At 46.6% G+C, this 7,927-nt stretch overlaps 1 long non-coding RNA gene across 1 annotated transcript; it reads left to right on the forward strand.

Moving 5' to 3' along the window:
• The first annotated feature begins 528 nt into the window (after positions 1 to 528).
• LOC139825658 (uncharacterized) lies at positions 529 to 1,668 on the forward strand. The gene is made up of 2 exons (XR_011735872.1): positions 529 to 805; positions 885 to 1,668. It is a non-coding gene; the product is annotated as an uncharacterized lncRNA (long non-coding RNA).
• Positions 1,669 to 7,927: the final 6,259 nt, after the last annotated feature.

Genomic DNA, 7,927 nt, shown 5'->3' on the forward strand with positions numbered 1-7,927 from the left:
TTAATGAGACAAAATTGGTAGCTCCTAATCAGGCATTGGCCTTTTCATCTCTCCGGATTTTATTTACAAAAGCTTATTAGAGCAAAGCACACCAAGCGATATGCAGTAATAACCAGAGTATTGCTTAACGATCCCTAGCAGGCAGCACAAAGCACAGAAAATTAAATGGAAAAGGTGATTAAAGAAATGTTACCTCATGTAAACAGGACCCTTCCCCCCACTGCTCAGACTGTCTCAGCGTTCCCCTCTCTAAAACGGGAATGATAATATCCAGCTCTTTCAAACTTGGCGAGAACTTGGGCGATCGTCTAAAATCTAATTAAGAAGAGGAAGCGCAAGGGAAGGGCCAAAGAACGGAATCTGCAGAGAGAAAATCCATCATGGGCTTCCAACAGGAGCTCCCGCCTTCTCACACACACCGCCAGTTCTGCTTACAAATAGAGCAATAGAGTTGCTCCTTCTCCCTCTGTAATTTGCTGCTTGAGTTTCATCCTGATAAATAGAAACACCGTGCTTGCATAGGGAAGAAGTTACTGTATCAGAGGAAGCAATCACACCCTACACAAAACAAGCACTCTTGGTAATTAAACTCCTTCCAGCCCCTTTCTCTGCTCCTTTTCAGCATCGCGCTGACGGGCTGTTTATCTTTGGCACAGCAGAAGCAAAGGAAGCAGCAAAACGCTCTTGTAGCAATTCAGTCACAGGAGGAGAGGAGAGACGCAAAGGCTGAAGACAAACACGCTCGGGCTTTGGTGCCAGCATTGTTGCTTGAAAATGAATACTCCAACAGGGAGCACATCCCCAGGTAATTGTCTAACTGGCTATTTTGATAGAGACCTGTCAGCTCACTTGTTTGTGATATTAATGCTTTGTGTCCTATCCAGATGTTTCTCCAGTGCTCTCCAGCTGTGCAGAAACTTCCGTCTTGCTCTGCTGTTCCCATCTAAAACAGGAGTTTCTGCATTAGAGGAGCAGACTCTTCAGCCGATTGACTAAAAGTGATCTAAAAAGAGTAAATCTTCTTTTAATACGAAGAATAAAGAGAAAGAACTCGCCAGCTCCTTCCTAGAGCAGATCAAGAGGTTTGCCTTGTAATTAATACACTGGCATAAGGCCAGCACATTGGGAGGCAATCTGCAGCTCTGCCAGGCACTCCTTGTGGGATCTGGTGTGTGTCAAAGTTCAGTGTCACCTCACCCGAGCAACAGGGATCCCAACTCCTTGGTCTGGATTCTCTGTTTCTATTAAACCCATCCAGCCAGGGCCTGCCTGATATAGGTTTGTACCAGCCCGACCTCAGCCCAGGTTCCTGCTGCTGCCCTCATACAAATGAGCACTCGGACGAGCCCAAGACAAGACTGTCCGGATCAGAACTCCACCGGAGTATTTCAGATTCTCCTTCAGGCTCACCTCTGCAAATTACACACAGCAAACCTGGATGCAAAGCAGAAGGAAAGGCACCCACGCCTCCCTGGTGAGATTAATCCACTGCGGCTTGGGCCCTCCTGACCCTCCCTCAACACACGGGGTTGCCGAAAATACGGGTCTGCAGCTCTGTGCCCATTCCCCATCAGCAGACACACTGTTTGAGTGCTCTCAATTTGCATCTGTCATTATCTTTTGTGTGCGCCAAGGTTTAATGTGCAATAAATGTAAATGGGTGATGTATACGCTGCATTTTATTAGCCCTCATTTCTCCTTGGCATCATACACAGTTGTTATGGCTCCCAATAGCTGCTTTCTGGTCTACCAGAAAGCGCCCAAAATGGAGATTTGTTGCTGTCGTTACAGGCTATTGTCTTCTGAAAAATCAAGAGTAGTAACTTGTAATTATTAATGAAATTATGAACCAGCTTCACCCATTGTTTTTAGCCAGATTTCAGCAGCTTTGACTCAAGATTTTCCCACAGATCAAGAACTCCACTGAAAAAGCTACAGGCCTTCCCGTGTGTCCTGGTTTTTTGCCAAACAGGTCAGAACACCCTTAGGTACATTGTATTCCCTGGTATAGCCCATAAGCTATTAGAAATGAGCATTTCCATGTAGCTGTGCTCATAGTTTCTACCTTAATTAAGAGATATTCTCCATCTACACATTAATAATAGAATGTTCTGTTCCTGCCTAAGTTCCTGAAATCATTCCTTTCATCTTCTAAATATTAAGGGATGAAGGGGTAACGTACAGACACAGAGCTTGCTTTGAAGCCACTCGGACTAAAGACCTGTAATTCAGGTAATGGTGATGGCCACAGCCGAGCTCTTCAACAGGTAATTTATGCCGCTCTCTGCGGGGAGGTCTGCGCATCCCCCTCCTCTCCTGCTGCATTTTCTCTTATGCAAAACCTCTCCCCTGTGTTTATTCCCATCGAGCTGGCGTTCAGAGCAGATAGAGGGGAGCACAATGCAAGGAGCTGCTCCGAGGACAAGCGGTGAGCTGACCCGCTCTGCAGCCTCTGACCCTTGGTGAACACACACACCAAGTGACATGAGACGCCTCTCAGGTTAAACATCAAATCAACCCAAACCCCGTTTTGTTAGAATTATTGCTCGAGTGTTTTTGAGCAGCAGCCCTGGAGAAGCGCACCCTCGGGGTGCACAGAGGGTGCCTCCATTTGTGTTCTCTGCGGATAGCCTGGATCTCGGTTCATTCCCGCTTTATCAAACCGAGTGAGGCCAGATGGATGCATTCTGCTGGCACTTTTATCAGGTCACATCATGACATCGTAAGAATCTGGCAACCAGGGAAAAGTGGCATCTGCCTTCAGACTGAAGTGATGCCTCAGCATAGAGGTCAGGAGAGAGTTCAGAAAGAAGAGCAGAGAAATGGGTCACCTGGGACTGAGATGGGGTCTCAAAATCCCCAGAGTGCTAACAAAGCTCTGGCTGCATCCGCCTCACGGAGAAGAGCCAGAAGCGTCTCTGGTTGGCAGATAATATCTGTCAGGTCACTGCAGAACACCTCTTAATGCTTCACACAGGTGAGCTGCGGTTCTGCTAAAGAAACCTGAGCTCTGCACACAGATGCTGGGGACTCTTCCAGGCTGAGACATCGCTGAAGCTGCACCACGCTGCAAAAACCTCGGGAGCGACGAGACAGCTGGTGTGCTGTGATTGCTGCTTATCACACTAATCAACCACTCGCACTGACTCTGCTCCTCACATCTGCCTCAGAATCCAGCTGTTGCTCCTTGTGTTGTACTTGGAACATCATCTCTGGGGAGAGCACAAGAGCCCAGAAACAGCCTCAGCCAGAGCCTGCCCCGATCAGTGGTCACCGTAACAAAGATCCTTCTGGATTCCAAATGGAGGATTTCACGGCTAGATTAACAGTGCTGATAGCAATTAGTCATTTTGGATTTCAGGTTTTTCATGAGAGCTACCAGTATGATTATTCCCACTTCTAGAGCTAATAGCATTATAATACATTTTTACTATTTCAGTATCAATCTGTCTGGTTATTCCTGTCCACTCCTTTGCAGATTCCTGCTGATGTGTCCACAGGAAACCTGCCACTGACCTATTGCTAGGAATTATTGCAAATTAATTTAAGTGCTTAGGATCTACATTTAAATGCAGCACTGGGGGGCAGGTAGATTCTTCCCTTAGATTTGCAGCGAACTCTCGAGCATATGCGAGCAGGGTACAGTGACAGTAGGCAGCCCTGGTTTCCATGGGTAGCGTTGCCACATTCCCTCCCCATCACCATGGATTCAGCTGGCATTAATAAACCTCTCCCTGCACGCAAGGAGCTGCCAAACACACGACTTCCAGCCCTGAGTGATTCACCACTCTGGAAAATGGCTGCAGGGCAGAAAGCAAAGGGCACTGGCTCCTCTGAGCTCCTGGCCAAACACACACACACGAAAGAAAGGCCATAAATATCAGCCTTGGCAAAGCCACAGATAGCTCAGCTCATCCTCCTGTAACAATGGGACACGGACAGCCTCCGACTGCCAACATTTGCTAAGGGAGAAAGACTCAGTGTGTATGGCATTCAGACTAATTTATAATTTATATCCTCAGGACACCCCAGTGAAAGAAACCCCTCACTGAGACATTATAGAAACCAGATGGAGGATGGTTTGACAGTGGCCTGCATCACAGTCACAAGGCACCGCTGCGGGGTGGGGGGGAGCAGCCACCAGCCTCGCTCCAAACCGAGCCCTGCAGACCCCAAACCCGGCCTTCCAGACTTCACAAGCTTAAAAAATCATTTTAATGCAAAAAAAAAAGTTAAAGCAACATTTTTTCCTCAATGTTTTCACATGCCTGGAGGAGACAATACACCAAGAAACCATGGGATTCTTTCCACATGGAAACATCTACTTGCTTAGGATACTTTATACTGGCACAAAGTCATCAAAAGCACTTCATAAAAATAGCTGGCAAACCTACTAGGGACAAGTTTACTGGGAAAACAAAGTCTCTTTGAATACTGTTCCTCCCCCCATTTTAACTTGTTGCCATCTGTTTCCTCCAGTTTTAGAACAGCAAAGTTTCTTTCCACTGAGTGGACTGTCCCTTTTCCACTTCTAAAAATAAAATATGAAAGGTGAAAAAGGGGTTTTTTTATTTGCAGAGAAGATTCCTACAGGAAAAATAGAAAACTAGTTATTCCCTTTATTTCACACACAACCACTGTAACTTTCCTGACCTTCTCCCACGAACAGACTTGCTGGGCCATGGCAATTTCTCCCCGGGAACACCCAGAAAAGCAGCAGCAATATGTGAACCGAGGATGCCAGCTCTCCAAACTTTGGCCTCACCACTCAATCACAGCTTTCCCTTCCTGACACCCGTGAGCAGCTGTTGCAGCTGCTCGGCCACGCAGAACAATCATTTACCCATCACACAGCCCAGATGTTCCCTCTTCTCTCAGCACCTTCCGACTTTTATTTCCTCCTGCAAGCTTTCTGACACTTATTCGTCCCCTAAGGCTGCAACAGGGATCTGTGGCCATAATGAAGTGACCCTGGTGTCACAGGGCAGGTGTGCCCCGGCCACCAGCCCATTCTGTGCCTGGCTCCACACTCCACCAGCTCCCTTTAATAAGGGCCAAACACACCCACTGCCTTCCCTGCCTTTCTATTCTTTTATCAGCTGGTCCTGCAGTAGCCAAGTGAATCTCACACCCAGTGACAGGCCAGAAATTGGGAACACGCCAGTTAAATCTGAGTGTGATACAGACAGCTGAGTTTTCCCCATTAGAGAAGACCTGCACAAAGCCTTACGCACAAGTGGAGTTTTCATCCTTCCTCTCCATTTTGAGGACCTTAAGAGCGATGTAAGCTACTTCTTCCTTTTGGCCCTAATTCAACAAGATATACTTGCAGGCACTTGCCAGTAAACGCAGCTTCAAATTCTCACGTATGCAGTTGACTACAACACCAGCTTAAAGTTAAGCACTTGATTTTCGGCACACAAGGGGCTGAGAAGGTGTTTTTCTTCCACAAGGAAAGAGGATGAGAGGTCAGGTCTCAAACGCAGCCTCTGCTGGGATTTTGTGTGGCCACCTTGCAAAATTTATTGAACTATCACAATTTCAGCCATTGTCAATGTGCTCGGGTCATTCATTTAGTCATAGCGAAAATTGGCTCAAGTACCAAAGGTATTCTTGATACAGAGAGGTCAGTTTTCTCACTTGACTCACAATTATACCAGAACCATTACACTGGAAATAGTTATTATTGAAATAAAACTGATTTTAAGGTTCTTTGTAAATTACTTATTTTATGGATCTTGCAATAAACCTACCAAATAGTTTAATCATATACTAAAAAGGCTAGAACAAGCTCATAAAAAGGAAGCATATTGTGAAGGAGGAGAAAAACAACGCCAGCAACCTGCAGTTTAAAAACTAGAGCAATAAAAAGACTCGAGCATCGCACTTATGGGGCAGGTTCGCCATGGGTACAAGTTACACACTCCTCTTCAAGACCCTGGTGCTGAGTTGAACTGATTAGAAAAGACAGACTAACACTTCTTGTACTTCTGTACAGATCAGGAGCTCAGGGTGGTGGGAGAAACTGGCTTGGGATGCAGAGTCAATCGGCCTTGTCATCCTCAAGGTTATGTTTTTGTACAAAAGCTTATCCGGCATCATCTTCATGGTTTTTTGTTCAGTGTATCAATCACTTCTGCCTCCTGTGGTGCCGCATGCTGCCGCCCGGCCCTGGCGCTGCTGCACTTGGTGTAATTGTGCGTGCAGACAGAACTTCATCTCCATTCCCCTCGGGGACCTGGGTCTCTCCTCAGCCTCCTCACAGGTCCCCAAAATACAATGCCATTTGTATATTCTTTCTCACAAGTGTTCAGGTCTGGAGTTAAGTGTACAAACAGCTCGTACATATTAGCAGCAAATAAATTCATTTAGCACTTTATGCATTTCATCTTTGATCGTTATATTTCTGCTATAAAGATATTCAAATTAAATCAAAGCAAAAGAGATAAAAGCCAACTGACTTTAGTTGATCCAACCATCCAGGGAAAAAGTACATATTTTATTACTGCATCTGGGTTACTGATGAAGTGAAGCAGATCACTGAAACATTATAGAATGTTCTCCAGGAGTACACAGGTGTAATTCATCCCTCTGCAACAGTCCAATGCAATACATCACTCCGGTCTCAACTTAGACTTGTTCAGGTGATAAGGACAATACTTTAGGAAACTACTGACGGCGCAGAAAATTACTGTCAAATGTGAAATACTGAATCAGTCATTTTCCGTTGAACATTTATTGCTTCTACCAGCCCGAAATGCAGAAGCACATGGTTGCACCATCACATCAGGGTGGCTGCAATTCTGCACCACTTCTCGCAAAAAAGGAGCTGGAGTCACTAAATATGTTCCACAATCACTGAACACCCAAGGTCAGGGCAGGATTGTTGCTGTCTCACTTCTTCTTGCACATTAAACCACAAGAGCTGACAGACCCTTAAACAACATGTAGGGGAAAGGGACCTGGGGGTCCTGGGGACAGCAGGGTGACCATGAGCCAGCACTGGGCCCTTGTGGCCAGGAAGGCCAATGGTACCTGGGGTGGGTTAGAAGGGGGTGGTCAGTAGGTCAGAGAGGTTCTCCTGCCCCTCTGCTCTGCCCTGGGGAGACCACACCTGGAATATTGTGTCCAGTTGTGGCCCCTCAGCTCCAGAAGGACAGGGAACTGCTGCAGAGAGTCCAGCGCAGCCACCAAGATGCTGAAGGGAGTGGAGCATCTCCCGTGTGAGGAAAGGCTGAGGGAGCTGGGGCTCTGGAGCTGGAGAAGAGGAGACTGAGGGGGGACTCATTCCTGGGGATCAATATGGAAAGGGGCAGTGTCAGGAGGATGGAGCCAGGCTCTGCTGGGTGACAACCAGTGACAGGACAAGGGGTAATGGGTGCAAACTGGAACACAGGAGGTTCCACTTAAATATGGGAAGAAACTTGTTCCTGGTGAGGGTGTCAGAGCCTGGCCCAGGCTGCCCAGGGAGGTTGTGGAGTCTCCTTCTCTGCAGATATTCAAACCCGCCTGGACACCTTCCTGTGGAACCTCAGCTGGGTGTTCCTGCTCCATGGGGGATTGCACTGGATGAGCTTTCCAGGGCCCTTCAACCCCTGACATTCTGGGATTCTGTGTTCTGATGGAAAGTTACCCAAAGCACAGGGTTTGGGACTCCAGTGTTCCCCTGTCACCGAGATCTGTGCTACAGATTCAGAGCCTTAATGTCCTTCCCTACTCACATCCTTTTATAACTCAATTATCTATTTTATAAAGTACTTACAAAGATTAACCACCAAGATGTGTGGGAACAGTACAAACAGAACAGAAACAATAAAACAACAGTACAAAAGCTTTTTACAAACGCTGTGAATAGTTGCACTGTAAACCTGTCTCTTAATGACTACCAGCACAGGAGAAGAAAAAAAATGAGGCTAAATAATTGATA

This window comes from Patagioenas fasciata, chromosome 26 (genome assembly GCF_037038585.1).
Source record: "Patagioenas fasciata isolate bPatFas1 chromosome 26, bPatFas1.hap1, whole genome shotgun sequence".
Lineage (NCBI taxonomy): Eukaryota > Metazoa > Chordata > Aves > Columbiformes > Columbidae > Patagioenas > Patagioenas fasciata.